This window comes from Schistocerca serialis, chromosome 3 (assembly GCF_023864345.2).
Source record: "Schistocerca serialis cubense isolate TAMUIC-IGC-003099 chromosome 3, iqSchSeri2.2, whole genome shotgun sequence".
Taxonomy (NCBI): Eukaryota; Metazoa; Arthropoda; class Insecta; order Orthoptera; family Acrididae; genus Schistocerca; species Schistocerca serialis.
This window is the reverse complement of record NC_064640.1, coordinates 209859030-209877988: the sequence shown is the minus strand read 5'-3', so window position 1 is coordinate 209877988 and position 18959 is coordinate 209859030. Positions and strand designations below refer to the sequence as shown.

The window sequence follows — 18959 nt, the reverse complement described above, 5'->3', positions numbered from 1 at the left end:
TAGCTCAAGGTGAAACTTACAGCATTTTGCTCTGGGCAGGATAATGTACAGGAAACAGTTTGGAAAGCAATTGATGTAAGTTACATGTACTTAGGAGAGTTTATGATGGGAGGAACACTCCACTGAACAGTCTTCGTAAAGCAGCTCATAAAGAAACAGTGACTACTGTACAATAGTTCTAAACAAAGTGCAGAAGTATAATAATAGAGTGTTACTAAAACGACTAACGTAGCAGCATGTTATTGAAATATTTCTCATAAAATCCAAAAACAATTTGGTTATATGTAAAGGATATCAGTGGCAGTAAAGTTATTTTGCGGACACTCATGGATGATACAGGAACTGAAACTAAGTGTAGTAGAGCAAAAGCAGAAATGTTGAACTTCGCTTTCAACTGCTCCTTTACAAAGTAAAATCGACGACTAATCCTGCAGTTTAATTCTTGCATCACCGCATAGATGAATTAAATGGATATTATTATCAACGTAGTTGAAAATTTCTAAAATCACTGGAACTGAACAAGACCCCGGGTCCCAGTGGAAGCCCTGACAGATTCTTTTAACCATAATATACCGCAGATTCCTCGAAGAAAAAACTGTTCCTAGTAGCTGGAAAGAAGCACACGTCCCCTCCATCTACAAGAGGGATAGCAGAAGTGTTCACTAAATTACCGTTCAATATGACTGACATACATCTAATGTAGAATCGTTAAACGCATTCTCAGCTCAAACATAACGAGGAATCTCAGACAGCATGGCTTCCTCCAAAACAACTAGCGCCGATTCCGAAACCATTTGCATGCGAAACCCAAATCGTGTTTTTCTCACATGCCTCTTGAAATGGAAGTAAGTCATATTTACTTAGACAGATACAGGCAGTATTTCTTGATTTTCGAAAAACATTTAGTTTATTAACGGAAGTACGATCATATGTAGTATCAAACGAAATCTATGAGAGGATTGAGGGTTTCAAGATAGACATGACACGCAGCATATTATCTTGGACGGAGAGTCATCAACAGACGTAAAATTCAAGCTTGACCTGGCAAGTTTATTGGGACAGTTGCTGTTGATGTTATATATCAATGACCGGTAAGTCCGGCCCGATAGCTGAGTGGTCAGCGTGACGGATTGCCGTCCTACTTGCTCGGGTTCGATCCCTTGGTAGGTCGGGGATTTTCTCCGCTCAGGGACTGGGTGTTGTGCTCATCATTTCATCCCCATCCGGCGCTCGGGTCGCCCAATGTGGCGTCGAATGTAATAAGACCTGCACCAAGGCGGCCGGACCTGACCCGCAAGGGGCCTCCCTGCCAATGACGCCAAACGCTCATTTCAAATGACCGGTAAAAAAAACTAACGGTAACAGATTTTTGCAGATGATATAGTTATCTGTAATGAAGTACTATCTGAAGAAAGATGCACAGATATTGTGTCAAACGTTGACAAAATTTCAAACTGGTGCCATGATTGGCAACTTCCTTTAAATTTTCGTAAATATAAAACACAGACTGTTCATAATTTTAATGAATATTTTGTACAGTAAGAAGAGGAGGATCATAGAATTTATATGTCTTATTTGTTTCATGAATAAACCATACTCTAGAACGTATTTTTTATTTTATTCATCGGTTTCTAGCGAAGTAAGACGTCGTCAGCTGATAAGCGTAGTTAAAACTCTTCATGAAATTGACTGAATGTACACCGTTAATAGCTGACATCCTCTCCATATTTGAGACCTGAATATACTCTAATTCGGAGGACATCAGTCATAACAGTAATAAATTTGAAACTAAAATTAGCCGCGCGGGATTAGCCGAGCGGTCCGGGGCGCTGCAGTCGTGGACTGTGCGGCTGGTCCCGGCGGAGGTTCGAGTCCTCCCTCGGGCATGCGTGTTTGTCCTTAGGATAATTTAGGTTAAGTAGTGTGTAAGCTTAGAGACTGATGACCTTAGCAGTTAAGTCCCATAAGATTTCACACACATTTGAACATATTTTGAACTAAAACTTAACTCCGAACAGGCCTCGGAAGGCCCAACGCGACTGACCGACCGCCGTGACATCCTCGGCCTGTAGGTGTCATGTAGTCAGCATACCGCTCTCCCGGCCGTTGTCAGTTTTCGTGACCGGAGCCACTACTCTTCAGTCAAGTAGCTCCTCAATTTTCCTCACAAGGGCTGAGTGCACCCTGCTTACCAAAGGCGCTCGGCAGACCGGATGGTCACCCATCCAAGTTCTAGCCAAGCCCGACAGCGCTTACTTCGGTGATCTGACGGGAACCGGTGTTACCACTGCGGCAAGGCCGTTGGTAACAATAATAGATATACGACCATAAATTACCCATGACCCATAAAATTATGCTTGTCTGTCTCTTTTCTTGTGAAATACATTAACTACACAGTAGTCCCAACTTTGGCGAACGTCTTCCACAACAAACTTTCCGTACATAACTTTGCAAGTTCTTTTTGCATTACTTTTCTTTCACATTTAATCGTTTATAACGAAACGCCACCATTTTCCGGTGACTTTGCATTCATCATATCTCCAGTAAGTCTGCACATGTATGAAAGTATAAATCATAGCCCACGCATCCCAGCAACTTCTCACCTGAACCTGCGAGTTTAAGTGAACAACCACGTCAGAAAAACAGCAGGAAACCGTGGTATTGGTGACTAGGAATCGTTCCTGGAACCACCATCTCATTAGCGAGCAACGCTACGTAATAGAGTGCATGGTCGACTTGACGCTAGACTTATACATTCTCGACGGATGCCTGGCGTCGCAAATAAGCTGCGATTTATAGTTGCAGGCGGAGGACCAACACCTGCATAACTATCGGTATTGCTCGCTGTAAAGCACATCATTTTGCAAGGTAAACAATCGCCTGATTGTTGGAGTTTTCCAGTGATGTTCACAGCCTAAACGTGATACTACTTGCGCTGGATTCGCTTATAGGCACGACTGAAACCACGCGGGAACCTGATCGGGAGAGGAATGCTGCCGTGAAAACGCTGGCGTGCCTTAATGACCTCAAACAACTGGTTTCGAAGAAAGCAGTTTGCTGGGGAGTTCTGTCGTACAGAGAATTTAATGATTTAAGTTTAATTAGTATGATTGTTTCTCTACCTCCGTTTCAGTCAACGGAAGCTAGCGGCAGATTATTTTCAATAGCCAGTGACGCCATCTGCAAAACTGCGTCACCTGTACTGTTCACAGACGTGTCATCATAATTAGCAGCAGCAACTATGAGCTTATCTGCATCGTGAACTTCGTTACAATAGTCATCCTCCACATCAATGTACCAGGCCGAAATTGCTCACCATCAAATTTTTCATCGTTTTCACAATTTTATTGATGTAAACCGTTATTTTATGTACGTAAAAAGCGAAGCTTAAATATTAGGCCAGCAGTTGCAGCTAGATCTTAACTCGACCGTTGGAATGAAATTATTAATAAAGATACTGATCGTCAGGTGTCAAACGTCAGTAATCACTGGCAGGAAATATCATCTGTGTTGCACTTTGCCATCCCTTAAACATCTGCAATTGCACATTCAAAGATCGATCATGATTTGTAATTTTTCTGACGTACGTCACCTAAAGCTGATAACAGGGAGGACTTTGTGAATGTTAGTACTTAAGTTTACAATTATTTTCATGTTAGTAAGATATGTAACAAAATATGGGTCAAATAAACAACCTTCTATGTGCCAAGGGTGGAGCGTGTGTGTTTGTGTGTGTGGATGTGTGGGTGTGCTTGAAACAAATTGAAAATCACATCCAGTCTAACAAATGCATCAGTGTCGGCCATTTCTCATTAGCAAGTCCGACACTCTCTTGATGTTGAATCAAGCAGACATCTTAGAAAGGCTTAATGACTCAGACTGCACTACCCCACCTTTAGCAGCCATACTGAACAAGGTAGTCTTTCTACACAACTTGCATCGGTCCAGATTTTTGAAAATTGAAAGACTTGTCCACCTGTGAAACTAACACGTGTGGCCGCCATTGTTATCAGCGATGTGACACACGTTGAGAAAGTACTTAACCTCTTTGACATTACATAAGAACGCCACTTGCAGTTCATCAAAGTTGATCTTCATCCAGGAATACAGTTAAATTATGGGACGGATGGGAAACTGTTCAATTTGAACCGTCCAAAAACAAGGATTCTAGAAGTTTTTGAAGCATTAGTTCGGTTACAGTACATTGGTGATAATGCAGTTGTAGCTAATTCCGAAGGAGAACTAAGGTTAATTCTCAATTCCTTCCCCACAGCATACAAAAATATTGGTATCAAACGGAATACCAGTAAAACACAAATCCTTCGCTAACCAGTACCTTGGAAGGACAAAGAAATATGTGTCACCATCGACGGATTGAATCTTCAAGTAGTTAACACCTTTCGTTACCTTGACAGAAACCTCTCATCTAACGCAAATATAGACTCAGAAATTCAGTGGAGAACTAACCGTTCTGGAGTAGCCTTCACCAGGATAAGATCTCGAGTTCTTGACAGTAATGTTATCAGTAATGCAACAAAGATCCTCGGATACTCCTCAGCTGCAGTTACTTCCGTGCTTTATGGAACTGAATCCTGGAAATTTTATAGACGACATCTTAAAAAATCTGGAACCATATCCCCACCGACGTCTGAGGGGGATCCTGGTATATGATGGCACACAGAAGCACAAATGTCAGCACTCATACAACCACTGTAGAAGCATAGTTTTATAATGCCAATTGCGATGGACAGGGCATGTAATCCCTATGTCCCATAGCCACATTCCCAAATAAGTGTTTTTCTTTGAGTTAACAGACGGCAAATGCTGCTTTGAGAAGTCATAGGAAACGATTTAAAGATGTGATTAACGGTGTTATGAAGATGTGTCATAGCCACTTGCGGACCTCTGTTCTTGACTGGTCATTCTGGAGATCACTGGTCCATTGCGGAGCATCTCTTTTGAAGCAAACAGCCGGCGAACAGCTATTGAGTAGAGCCAGCGTAGAAAGTAAAGGAACTGATGAAACAAAATGGAAGATCAGAAGTTGCTCCACTTGGGACCACCTGTTAGCATTGCTGTAAACTGCATACCTCTCGCATATGACCTTCGGGCTCATAGATGACTGGATCACAAACCAATTCGACTTCAAGTGCTTGCTATCATGATGATGATCATTAATATATCGTGCGAAAATATGGCCAAAACTGTCATCAGTATACGCCCCTTGTAAAAATTTTCTCACACTGTGTCATGCCATTTCTCCGGTTACATTCCATTATATTTATATTGCTATGTTTTCACATTCAGAGTAGAAATATACAAGTCACTGTAAAGTAGCGGGAAGCGTACATTTGGATTGTTTGGGGGAAGAGACCAAACAGCGAGGTCATCGGTCTCATCGGATTAGGGAAGGACGGGGAAGGAAGTCGGCAGTGCCCTTTCAAATGCCATCCCGGCATTTGCCTGGAGCGATTTAGGGAAATCATCGAAAACCTAAGTCAGGATGGCCGGACGCGGGATTGAACAGTCGTCCTCCCAAATGCGAGTCCAGTGTGCTGAGAAGCGTACACGTCACGTTACACACAGATGGTCTCAGAGCATGGGAACGGTGGGATGATGATTCACCGGCAAGGCTTAGCGCAAAGGAGCTTAACTTTCATCATTTATACTTACAGTTTAAATATTTATATACATCTCCAAGCTGTGCTCTGACGTTACTTGCACTGATAGCTTGTTAATAATAATTTCAACAACTTTCATTCCATACATAAAACGTTAACGCAAATTTCAATTGATGTTGATAGTCATTGGTGAAAACTACAGCCCAGACACAGGAGCGCCCTGAGAGGATAGACGCCAAACTGTTAAGATAGCTCACTAATAGTCTATGATAGATTTCATTTCGCCTTACGACGGAGTAATTTATCAAAATTGAACTGAATGTCGTTATTTTGCAAAATCGTGCTAACCTCTAGGGAATTCTAAAATCGTGTAGAGATTTTCATTATGACATTTTTGGTGCTCTGAAAACATTGCCATGAATAATGATAGCAAACTGGCTGTCACAATATTGTTCTTGATTTTTTTGGTTCTATAAATAGAAATAAATTCAAGTGACATCCCAATACTCCGTAATTTCAGTTTTATTACCACTGAATTCTTTCCTATTTGTCACTTCCTTATGTCACTTTTTTATGCACTGTTTACTGCAGGAACGTCAGAGCCTGCAGCCAGCGGAGAAAAAATCAGTGGGGAAGACAGCCACAAGATATCTTTACAAAACGAGAGATAAGCAAGTTGTCTCCACTTGTGATAGGGAAAGTGAGCATGGGCAATATTTACTGAAATTCACCGTGTTTGGTGATGCTGAAGTGTTATACTGAGAAACCCACCGCGTAGTGTTTGAGGGATACAGTTTGCATCTTTTGGAGACACCTTCATGAATACTTTACATTTGTCACCTCTTGTGTGCAGAAAATGTCGTTAAATAATTACACTTGGCATACTTTAGCGTGGATGTGTGACTAAAGCGGCAGACCACATTTTGAACCAGTGTTTTCACAACCCTCATTTACTTTACACTTGACATCCCCTATAGGGAAAATGCTGTTAAACAGTTGTTAATTTGAAGGGGTGCACTACCGTTATAAACGCTTTACGCTTGGCATCCCTGGAGGGGAAACGGGCAGTAAATCGTTCATGATCGACGTGGCAGGAAACTTTCTTAGATGATGAACATTGCGGAGGAGAAATCACATGTGACTTTTGAAAAACAGGGATCCGAGAGTGACTAATCGAACCAGGACGAATTTTCAACAGTGCATGAAGTAATTGTGGACTTTAACCTTTCGACTGCTCTGTACGAGTTAACTCAGCATTCTCCGCCACTCCCCAAAAGCTGAAAACTTTTTTAAATGCGGACTTTGAGTTTTCCTTATGCGCTATTTATGTGTTTACACGTCCTATCCCGCCAGCCTCTCACTGTTGCGGGCGAGTTACTTCCACATTTCGCTGAATAAAGAGTTTCGGCTATTTAGCACACACCATACATGCCTCTTTACATGACCTAATTTGAAAAAAAAACATCGTTTTGGTAGCTTGAACCATTTATGAAATACGACAATCCTTATGACCACATTGTTCCCGCTGCGCAGGGAAAGAATTTGGTGCGCTATGACCAATTGTCTGCCAGATACAAAACCCGATGACTCGAGAATGGAACGAGATATCGCTCTGCTCTCATTTTTAAATAAAATTTTTATATCTTATCAACACTACTGGCCATTAAAATTGCTACACCACGAAGATGACGTGCTATAGACGCGAAATTTAACCGACAGGAAGAACATGCTGTGATATGCAAATGATAAGCTTTTCAGAGCATTCACACAAGGTTGGCGCCGATGGCGACACCTACAACGTGCTGACATGAGGAAAGTTTCCAACCGATTTTTCATACACAAACAGCAGTTGCTCGGCGTTGCCTGCTGAAACGTTGTTGTGATGCCTCGTGTAAGGAGGAGAAATGCGTACCATCACGTTTCCGACTTTGATAAAGGTCGGATTGTAGCCTATCGCGATTGCGGTTTATCGTATCGCGCCATTGCTGCTCGCGTTGGTCGAGATCCAATGACTGTTAGCAGAATATGGAATCGGTGGCTTCAGGAGGGTAATACGGAACGCAGTGCTAGATCCAACGGCCTCGTATCACTAGTAGTCGAGATGACAAGCATCTTATCCGCATGGCTGTAACGATCGTGCAGCCACGTCTCGATTCCTGAGTCAACAGATGGGGACGTTTGCAACACAACAACCATCTGCACGAACAGTTCGACGACGTTTGCAGCAGCATGGACTGTCAGCTCTGAGACCATGGCTGCGGTTACCCTTGACGCTGCATCACAGGCAGGAGCGCCTGCGATGGTGTACTCAACGACGAACCTGGGTGCACGAATGGCAAAACGCCATTTTTTCGGATGAATCCAGGTTCTGTTTACAGCGTCATGATGGTCGCACCCGTGTTTGGCGACATCGCGGTGAACGCACATTGGAAGCGTGTATTCGTCATCGCCATACTGGAGTATCACCCGGCGTGATGATATGGGGTGCCATTGGTTACACGTCTCGGTCACCTCTTGATCGCATTGACGGCACTTTGAGCAGTGGACGTTACATTTCACATGTGTTACGGCCCGTGGCTCTACTCTACATTTCAGCAGGATAATGCACGACCGAATGTTGCAGGTCCTGTACGGGCCTTTCTGGATACAGAAAATGTTCGACTGCTGCCCTGGCCAGCACATTCTCCAGAACTCTCGCCGATTGAAGACGTCTGGTCAATGGTGGCCGAGCAACTCGCTCGTCACAATACGCCAGTCACTACTCTTGATGAACTGTGGTATCGTGTTGAAGCTGCATGGGCAGCTGTACCTGTGCACGCCATCCAAGCTCTGTTTGACTCAATGCCCAGGCGTATCAAGGCTGTTATTACGGCCAGAGGTGGTTGTTCTGGGTACTGATTTCTCAGGATCTATGCACCCAAATTGCGTGAAAACGTAATCACTTATCACTTCCAGTATAATATATTTGTCCAATGAATACCCATTTATTATCTGCATTTCTTCTTGGTGTAGCAATATTAATGGCCAGTAGTGTACATTTCATTCACAGTAATGTGCAGGGTAACAGATATTGAACTATATGAAACAGAGTTGTCATAAATTGTGAAAGGTTTTGCATTAAGACGTTCAAATTGCACGTTTAGCCGCGGGGCATTGGGGGGGGGGGGGGGGGGGGGTTTGGTTATGGTTTGGATTAGCGACGAAGACCACTTTCATTTGGAAGGGTTCATCAGTAAGCAAAATTGGCGAATCTGGTGTTGTGAGAAACCGCAGTTCGCGATCGAGAAGTCATATACGACTTCTTTTTTTGGGGCTATACTAAACGACAATGTGTACAGCAATAACCCCAAACCCACTGCTGAGCTGAAAACAGCCATTCAGGAGGTCATCGACAGCATCGATATTCAGATACTTCAGCGAATCATGTAGAATTTTGCTATTCGTCTGCGCCACATCATCCCCAATGATGGCAGGCATATCAAACATGTCATAACCTAAATCCAAATAACTGCAGTGACATTTACATGTTGAATAACGCGCCGTAGTTTGTAACCAATTTACGTTTTTTTTTTTTTTTCATATAGTTCAATAATTGTCTCCCTGTATGAGCTACATTCAGCCATACGCATGGTTCATGGTGTGATGTTAACTCTAAAATCTCTCTAAATTTTCGTGCAACGCTTTACTTAATTTGATGCAGCACAGTAACTATGATGAATAACGTAAATAAACTCAGCACTTTATCGAGCGAAGATATCAGACAGTAAAAAGTGGAAAGATCAAATTTCAACCTAATAATTTTATTAAAATAGGTTGATAAGTATTTCATAGTGCCCAGAACGCCATCTCGCGGTCAGTGCTGACTGCAGAGAGCAGGTCTATAGCAGACAGAGGGTTAATCTTGCTATGGATCATACTATATTAGAAACACTGGTTGTAAAGACTACTGTGTGACTATTGATTATGCGCAATATTATTTTTTATGAACAATGAACATTAGCAGTGAAGATTATTTTTGAAATGGGTTATATGAACAGTGGTTACAGGGAATCGTTTTGAAAGGCAGATACCTTGTTGGCAAATGGAAGGACAATCCGTTAAGAAACTTTTCAAAGAACTGAGTAGACTGTGGTAAATATTTGATAAAACGAAGTGTCAGGATTGTTGTTGTGGAACATTGCAGTTGTACAAGGTGTACAACTTTGCATCCGCCGTTTGCCGATAGGTGGCGACAACGGTAAGTAGCTGCCGAAACAATGGATCGCAGACGTCAGGCAGTTAGCTTGGACATCGGTCAACATAACCTCATTCAAACATTAGTCGATTTGCGTCTGCATCATAAAGTTGTTCTTGATTGAAAATGTCAGTTTACGAGCCTAATTCTCGTCATTTGCGGGAGGTGTTACTGTTTTGTTTCAATATGAAGAAAACAGCTGCTGAGTCTCATCGAATGCTCTCAAGTACGTATGGTAAGGACCCTGTTAGTGAAAGAACGTGTCGTGAGTGGTTTCAACGCTTGAAGAACGGTGATATTAACGTCGTAGACAGGCATAGTGGTGGAAGAGAGAATGTTTTCGAAGATGCAGAATTGGAGACATTGCTGAGTGAAGACTCGCATCAAACTCAAGAAGAATTGGCACGATTAGTGGGAGTGACACAGTAAGCCATTTCGAAACGTCTCAAGGCTATGGACATGATTCAGAAAGAAGGAACTTGGGTCCCGTGTGAGCTGAAACCAACAGACGTAGAACGGCGTTTGTGTGTTTCTGAACAGTTGCTCCAGAGGCAAAAACGGATGGGATTTCTGCATCGCATTGTGAGCGGGAACGAAAAATGGGTTCATTACGATAACCCTAAACGCAAAAAATCATTGGAATATCCCCGTCATGCTTCCACGTCGACAGCCAAACCGAATATTCACTCCTCCAAGATCATGCTCTGCATTTAGTGGGACCAGCTCTGCGTCGTGTACTATGAGGTGTTAAAACCAAGTGAAACAATTACAGGCGCTCGTTATCGAACGCACTTAAAGCGTTTGAGCAGAGCATTAAAAGACAAACGGCCGCAATACAGCGCGAGGCACGACAAAGTGATTTTGCAGCACGACAACGCTCGACTCCACGTTGCAAAAGAGGTCAAAACGTACTTGGAAACGTTAAAATGGGAAGTCCTACCCCAACCGCCGTATTCTCCAGATATTGCTCCCTCTGACTGTCACCTGTTTAGATCAATGGTGCATGGCCTGGCTGACCAACACTTCCGATCTCATGAAGAAGTCACAACTTGGATGGATTCGTGGATCACTTCAAAAGACGAACAATTTTTTCGACGCGGGATTCGTACACTGCCCGAAAGAAGGGACAAAGTAGTGGCCAACGATGGAATTTGTTTCATTAAAGCCTCAAATGTTGGGAAAAACGTCGGAAGCAAAGCTGTACACCTTATAAAGTTCTGCTAATGAGTGTTTATTGCCAAGATATCAGTCTGATGACGCGTACAAACTGCAAGTGGAGCTGTGAAAGTGAATGCAACGCGATCATCGGACGGCATGTGCTGCTTCGAGTGTGGCGGCGGCAGAGACGCGGTACCGACGACTTTGGGACCCAGCTTTGAATTGCCGCTGTTGGCGACATGTGATGGGCTGCAAGCGAAGTTTCGCATACAGAGATCAGCAGGGACGCGCTAGCAGCAACCGACGGGGGCTCTGGCCGGGTTGGCAGTTTGACACGTGTGGCTTCGGCTCTGTCAAAGCATGGGGCTGGTACCTGACCTTGCAGTGATTAATGTAAGTTGTGCTTACATTCTTGTTGCAGGTGGGAACTTTAGTCACAGTTTTAGGAAAAGAAATCCTGCCATTTTGGGAATTATGTTTTGTAAATTATTTCCATAGCACCGTTTTTGTTAATAATGAGAACAATATTAATGAGTTAATTAGCGATGAAAATAATTTACTGGTTTAAGTTAATAACAGAGTGTAGAATATGACCACCGGGTTAGTGCAAGTAAGTGTCATACAATTTAAGATGAGGACTTTTAATGAGACTTTGAAATAATTTACTGTTAATTTTATGGCTAATGATTTATGGACTGTTGTAGAGAGTAACAATGTAACATGGGTGATGTTAGTGAGAATACGAATAATGATTCACCCATTAAGGGAAATGCTGTCAGTGTGGATTAATGTGGTAATTAATAATAACTGTAACAAGATTCTTGAACATTAAAACTGTGTGCCGGACCGAGACTCGAACTCGGGACCATTGCCTTTCGCGGGCAAGTGCTCTACCATCTGAGCTTCTGTAAAGTTTGGAAGGTAGGAGGCGAGGTACTGGCAGAAGTAAAGCTGTGAGGACGGGGCGTGAGTCGTGCTTGGGTAGCACACAGTTTTAATCTGCCAAAAAGTTTCATATCAGCGCACACTCCGCTGCAGAGCGAAAATCTCATTCTGAAAGATTCTTGAAGTTATTAAAATTCAGTCGGTGAAGGATGATGCTGAAGTTAAGATTCTGGGAAAGAAAATGTGAATAACGATTTATGTAAAACACGGCTAGAGAGTGATAAACAGTGTTGTGAATTGACAAAATCTGAATATAAATTACTATTACATGCAACAACAAATCAAGCAGAAGAAATGCATAGAAATAATATTAAAATCGATCAAAATAAAAATGAATTGTCAAAATAATATCATAGGAAATTGAAATTACCCAGTGAGGACCTTAATAATGAGTTTAAGCAAACTAACAGTAAGACTGATAACTCTTACAATGAATTAAACAAGGAAATTAAAACTGAAATGGCTGAATTAAGCTGTGGATTGGTGGCTCGGAAAAATTTAATGTCTAGGAACTTGGATACTGAAAGTGACGAATTAAATAATGAACAGGAAACGCCAGGAGAGATTATTTATGATGACAATAATGTACAAGAATATGACGATAAACTGGGAAAGAATGAGGTACAGAAATATGATCTAATGTCAGACGTGAACGTCGTAAATGAAAATATGAGGGCATAGCTATTTAAGGGAGAAACAAAGGTGAATTACATGGAAAATTGTGTTGAGAAAGGTAAAAAGGGCAATTTTAGTGTATGGTTTTTCTGACGAATGTCCACATACTCACAGACAACACCAAAGATTGGCTACAAAATTCTATGTTCATATTGTAATAGTGTATGTTTGTGTGCCTTGTTGCTTTTTGTTTAGTTTAAAATTAATTTTCTGTAGTCTAGGTGTCAACCGCAAAATAGATAAACAAGGGTAATGTTAATGATGAAGTAATGGTAAATGAATTTAATTGTTGTACGAAGGAAAGTAGTAACGGAAGAATGTCAAACGCAGGCAACATGGACGAGGACTACGTGAGAAAGATAACACTGTTTGTACCGTACAAAACCAGAATAGTGAATTTAAGATTTGTAGAATAAGGTGTAACTTTACTGGGTCTAACAATAATATTAATGATGCAATTAATGATCAAGTATATTAGATAACAGGCTATGACGAAAGCAAAGTATTCCTAAAATTGTTGAGAAAGCATCAGAAAATATTTTCTGAAATTTGGTGATTGGGAAAAACAATGCTTACTGGTTTGAGGTGCATGAGCACAGTCCTTTCAAACCATGGCTTCTGGTCATGTCATAGCAGCCTGAGAAGCAGTACTTTATAACAATATGTAGTTATATCGACTGTTAAAAGTGTACCTACTAATTTAGTTTCTATTGTGAGGACATCTTAATGTTTTGCTAATATGGTGTGGCATTGCCCACGAATTGTGTGTGTATTATGTGTTTAAAGTAGAGAGAAGTTTCATGGAATGAGTGTTCAGCGCAGTGACTCTTAAAATCAGCTGAGCGCATAATAGCCGTTCTGGAGACGTACCTAACGGTGTGTACGGGGGTGAACTGACAGCCACCACCTGTTGCGGCAATGTCGTTGCCTTGACACTTGCGAGAGCAGGATTTAGAAGACGCATCGCTGCGTGGCGTGCGACGAGTCACAAGAGGTCATTGTTTACAAACAAACCAGGCAGCAAGTAGGCTATAGAATGGATAGTAGTGTTTCTTTAAAGACAGTACCGCCATTAGACTGTTTTATATTTGCAGTGTTACATTTACACGATCATGATTTCGACTTCAAAGTGCCATTATCACGTGTTTGAACTGTTATACTGTGCCTAAGATGGCATACTGTCGTATTTAAAATACGCTATTAGACACATTGTTAAAAAAATATTTAAGAAAGTTCGTTAGCTGTTGTTGAATCATGTTAACAACTCTCTTTTTAAAGAGGTGCTGCTGCTCTCCCCGTCGGAGGTTCGACTCCTCCCTCAGGCATGGGTATACGAGGTGCGGCTAGAAAAAAACCGGACTGATGCTGGAAAAAACATTTATTTACAATTATTTACAATTTCATGTTATCTCCTTCAATGTACTCTCCTCCTCGGTCTCTACACCGCTCCATACGAATTTTCCACTGTTCATAGCAATGCTGCAGATCATTTTCGGTAAGTCCATACATTACTTCCGTCGCTTTTTCTTTTACTGCTTCAACAGTCTCAAATCTAGTTCCTTTCAAAGCTGACTTGACCTTAGGGAAAAGAAAAAAGTCACAGGGGGCCAAATCAGGTGAGTAGGGTGAATGATCTAAGATGGGAATGTTGTGTTTTGCCAAAAACGTCTTCACTGACAACGCACTGTGAGCTGGGGCATTGTCTTGGTGAAGGATCCATGACTTTTTTCTCCACAAATCGTTCCGTTTTCTCCGTACTCGCTCACGTAGGGTAGCCAGGACGCCAATGTAGTAATGCTGATTCACTGTTTGTCCCTCTGGTACCCAATCAATGTGTACAATCCCTTTGACGTCAAAAAAAAACAATCATCATTGCCTTGAATTTCGATTTTGACATTCGTGCTTTTTTTTGTCGTGGAGAACCAGGAGTTTTCCAATGCATTGATTGGCGTTTAGTTTCGGGATCGTAAGTAAAAAACCACGATTCATCGCAAGTAATAACATTTTGTAAGAAGGTGGGATCACTTTCAATGTTTTCCAGGATGGCAGAACAAATCATTCTTCGGCGTTCCTTCTGTTCAATTGTGAGACACTTTGGAACCATTTTTGAACACACTTTGTTCATGTTGAAACTTTCATGAAGAATCTGCCTAACACTTTCCTTGTCAACTTCTGTTAACTCAGACACTGCTCTGATTGTTAAACGGCGATCTTGTCGAACAAGTTTACCGATTTTTTCAATGTTTGCATCAGTTTTTGCTGACAATGGTCTGCCAGTGCGAGTGTCATCACTGGTGTCTTCGCGGCCATCTTTAAATCGTTTAAACCACTCAAACACTTGTGTTCGCGATAAACAATCATCGCCGTACACTTGTTGTAACATTACAAACGTTTCACTTGCAGATTTTCCTAGTTTGAAACAAAATTTGATGTTAACACGCTGTTCTTTCTGTACACTCAACAATTTCCGACGCACAGACAAAACGTCAACTACTTAAAACAGACGCCACGGGCAGACTGAGTGCAGGCGGCAGATGAAACTCGAGCAGTAGGCGGAGCGAGAGTCACGTGACAGGCCACGCGACTTTCAGCCTTATTGCATTCGTTTTATTGTTTCACCAGTACTAGTCCGGTTTTTTTCTAGCCACACCTCGTATGTGTTGTCCTTAGCGTAAGTTAGCTTAAGTTAGTTTAATTAGCGTGTAAGCCTAGCGACCGATGACCTCAGCAGTTTGGTCCCATAGTCCTTACCACAAATTTCCAATTTCCTAAAGAGCTGCCGGCTTGTAAGTGGGGTCCAGAACTCGATAATACCTTTTAGCACATATTTAGTAATATCACCCCACTTACAATAGTAGTGTATACTACCAACTTTTTAACCACCACAAAAAAATTTTAAAAATGCAAATTTCGTACATTGTTACTCTCAACATACCCTTTAAAGGGACATTCAGGTGCAAGTGAGATCCTGAACCTGGAAATACTGATTACGACATTCATTTGGGAATGTGACATCTACTACTGAGACTTAACTTATTGGGTAAGTTTAACTGAAAAATTTAAGACATATGTGATATCTGATAGAAGAATTAATTTAAAACAATAAATCTTTTCTCGCAATTTTAAAATGTAAAGTAACTGACTATATTATATTTTCAACAGGTTGGCATAAAGTAACCCCTACCTCCCCCCCCCCTCCCACACACACACACACACCCTTTGGTTCTGCGAGGGTTAATGTATGTTCAATGCATCAAAACGTTCGAGAGGAGTGGAGAATGGACGTCAATAACTCCTGAATGATACAAGCAACTCCTCAATGGTACAAGCAACCAGGGGATCAACAGGTGACTCCGTAAGCAGCTACGCAAAATAAACAAACGCCCATGATGTGGAGGGGTCCTGAGCGCTGAATATAAAATTTATTATTTTGATGTATTTAAACGGAAACAGAGAGCAAAAATAACTCTAATTCAATTGTAACATTATATTAAGAGAGCTAGATTTTTCGTATAATTAGTTACATGTACCTGTTATTTTATTTTGACAGTTTGAACTATCATCTTAGAATATAAAGTAATTTCTAAATATTGAAAAGCAAAATAGCAGGAAAATATCATGTAACAGTGCAGAAAAAACCTTAGTAAAGTTGGAGCTTGTCTTATTTTTTAAATTTTCTAAATTTTTACACACTATAAAATCTACAGAAGACATTTTTGTTGGGGAGGTATGTGACGTCTATGCCATTTCTCCACCTACATAGCATTACATTTGTATTGCCACCTTTTAACATTCAGTACAGAAGATTCATGTCACTGTAAGGTAGCAAGAAACGTACGCATAACGTCATGTGACAGATGGTTTCAGAGTTAACAATCAACAAAGAAAGAACAGCTTAATATACGAAACTGCAATAGGCACTTGTCACAACATACTTTTATGTAATTAGTGACAAATAAAATGTCATTTTTTGATGAGGATCACACATGAAAAAAACTGAAGGAAAATCAGCTTCAGTTCCCCGACCACATCGAGATCACTGTAAAAGGAACATAAGCTCGCAATGAAAAAGGTCAGCGCCAGAAATGGGACATGGTCGTATAGAAGGAATCATTCCATCAGTTGTTTGAGCCGATTTAGGGAAACGAAAGTCTCATTCGGAATGGCTCGATGACAATTCTAACTGTGCTCCTCTCGAATACGATTCCAGTGCCTTAATCACTGCCGCCCTTCGCTTGATGAAGAGCTCAGAAGCTGAGATAAGGCTCCTGATCGCCATCGGAGACTAACGCGTGTTAAACAGCGGCTCTTGACCTTTTAGGCGCACATCAGCCCACGCGGCTATTCTTAAAACGACAGCGTAAAACAGTGCAGCTGCTCGGTCTTAAAATTCTTCTGAGGTTGGGGAAGTGCTGTGAAGAAAATGGACAGCACTTTGTGGACTCATCTTTGCGTTCTGAACATGTGCACCGCACACAGACAAACGTTTACGACCTTTGTCTGTATCTTCTTGTGTGGTATATTTTCCTTGTCCTCGACTCGGACGTATTTAGGATTTCTGGGATGGTGAAACAGAACAGGGATTGCTGGAAATAGCTGAGAACTTTGGCTGTCACTTTCTATTCAACATTCCCACAACAGGGAGTCAAATCATTTCCAATACGATGACATCTTATCTACGTTTACATCTATTGATAATCATCGTTGAAATTTACAAATGTTTATTGACTGTTAAAAGTGGCAGTTCTTCATACAGCTCGTCTACGTCTACATCCATTCACTGCAAGCCACCATCCGGTGCATGGTGGAAGGCACCTTTCCCACAACTAACGAGGGAAAAACGACTGTCTACATATTTCCATAAGAACCCTAATTTCTCTTATCTGCGCGGTCCTTATGCGAAATGTACATTGGTGGTAGTAGAATCGCTCTACAATCAGGCGCTAATTCCAGTTCTCTAAATTTTCTCAATAGTGTTTCACGAAAAGTACGTCGTTTTCCATCCAGGGACTCCATTTGAATTTACGAAGAGTCTCCGTAATACTCGCACGAGGATCGAATCTCCCTGTAAAAAATCTAGGAGCTTAAATGTCTTCCCTTAATCCGACGTGGTGGGGGATCCCAAACACTCGAGCATTGCTAAAAATGGGTCGCACGAGTGTTCTATTCGCGGTCTCCTTGAATCCGTTAATTCCTTTAATCCGACGTGGTGGGGATCCCAAACACTCGTGAAGTACTCAAAAATGGGATGCACTAGTGTTCTACTCGTGGTCACGTTTAAAGATGATGTACTCTTTCCTAAAATTCTCCCATACACCGAAGTCGACCATTCGCCTCCACTGCTACTGTCCTTACGCACTCGTTTCGTTTCAAATAGTTTAACAATGCTTCACCTAGATATTTAATTGACGTAGCTGTGTCAGGTGGAACACTACCAATACTGTATTCGATCATTATAGAACTGTTTTCCCTGGTCAAGCTACCAGGGGCGGACACTAATACTGGTACAAACCTAAAAAAATAAATAAATAAATTAATTAATTTAAAAAAGTGACCTCAGTCAGAATGCAAATTAGGTCTTTTTTACATCGAAGAATCAAATTGAGCGTTGGATTCATTTGTCGGATAACAATTACTTGATTATTTAAAATAAAAACAAGGTGTTGATACTTATTCTAGAGGTGAATTATGGACACTCTGCCAAGTGAAGTTATCCAGTATGATTTTGTCAGGAAATACTTCAAATGAACAGGCAGTCTATAGATGATACTATGTATGCTGTACTGTGAAAAGCCTTCCACCTTATAGACTTTATAGTGCGAGGTTCTGTCTAGGCATTTTGCGTGGTTGTATTATGTCATCATGTTGACTATGACCTCCAGATACTGTTAGGCAGTTTGAATCTTATGATCCAGGACACTGAACTGATGTTTATAAATACGAGCTGGGGTCTATTGAAAATGACTGAAGTAATTTAATAGACTGTCATCCCAAACACCACTCAGTATGCGCTTTTTGGCCCCACATCAGCACAGTTGTCAATGCTGATTGCGCACACTCTGAAGATTGAGACTTCATAGATTTATTTTATTCTCATACACTGCACGAGGTGATTCAATAGTAACATAATAAAGCCGTGTCGCGGGAGGAAAATGGCTGAAATCCTCGCCAGGCCATCCAGATGTATGTTTCCCTAAATCGATTAGGGCAAATGCCGGGATGGTTCCCATGAAAGGACACGGTTGCCTTCCTTTATTACCTCTTGACTTACAGTGAGCATTTGAAGCTTATCAAAAGAGCTCCAAGTATGTCAACATCGAATCGTG

At 41.4% G+C, this 18959-nt stretch overlaps 1 protein-coding gene and 1 pseudogene across 1 annotated transcript in view; both read right to left on the bottom strand.

Annotated features, from left to right (window-relative positions):
- Positions 1-18959, bottom strand: part of LOC126471568 (uncharacterized) — a 285067-nt gene that overhangs the window by 163436 nt on the left and 102672 nt on the right. The window lies entirely within an intron of this gene.
- On the bottom strand, positions 2190-2306 carry LOC126472257 (5S ribosomal RNA; annotated as a pseudogene).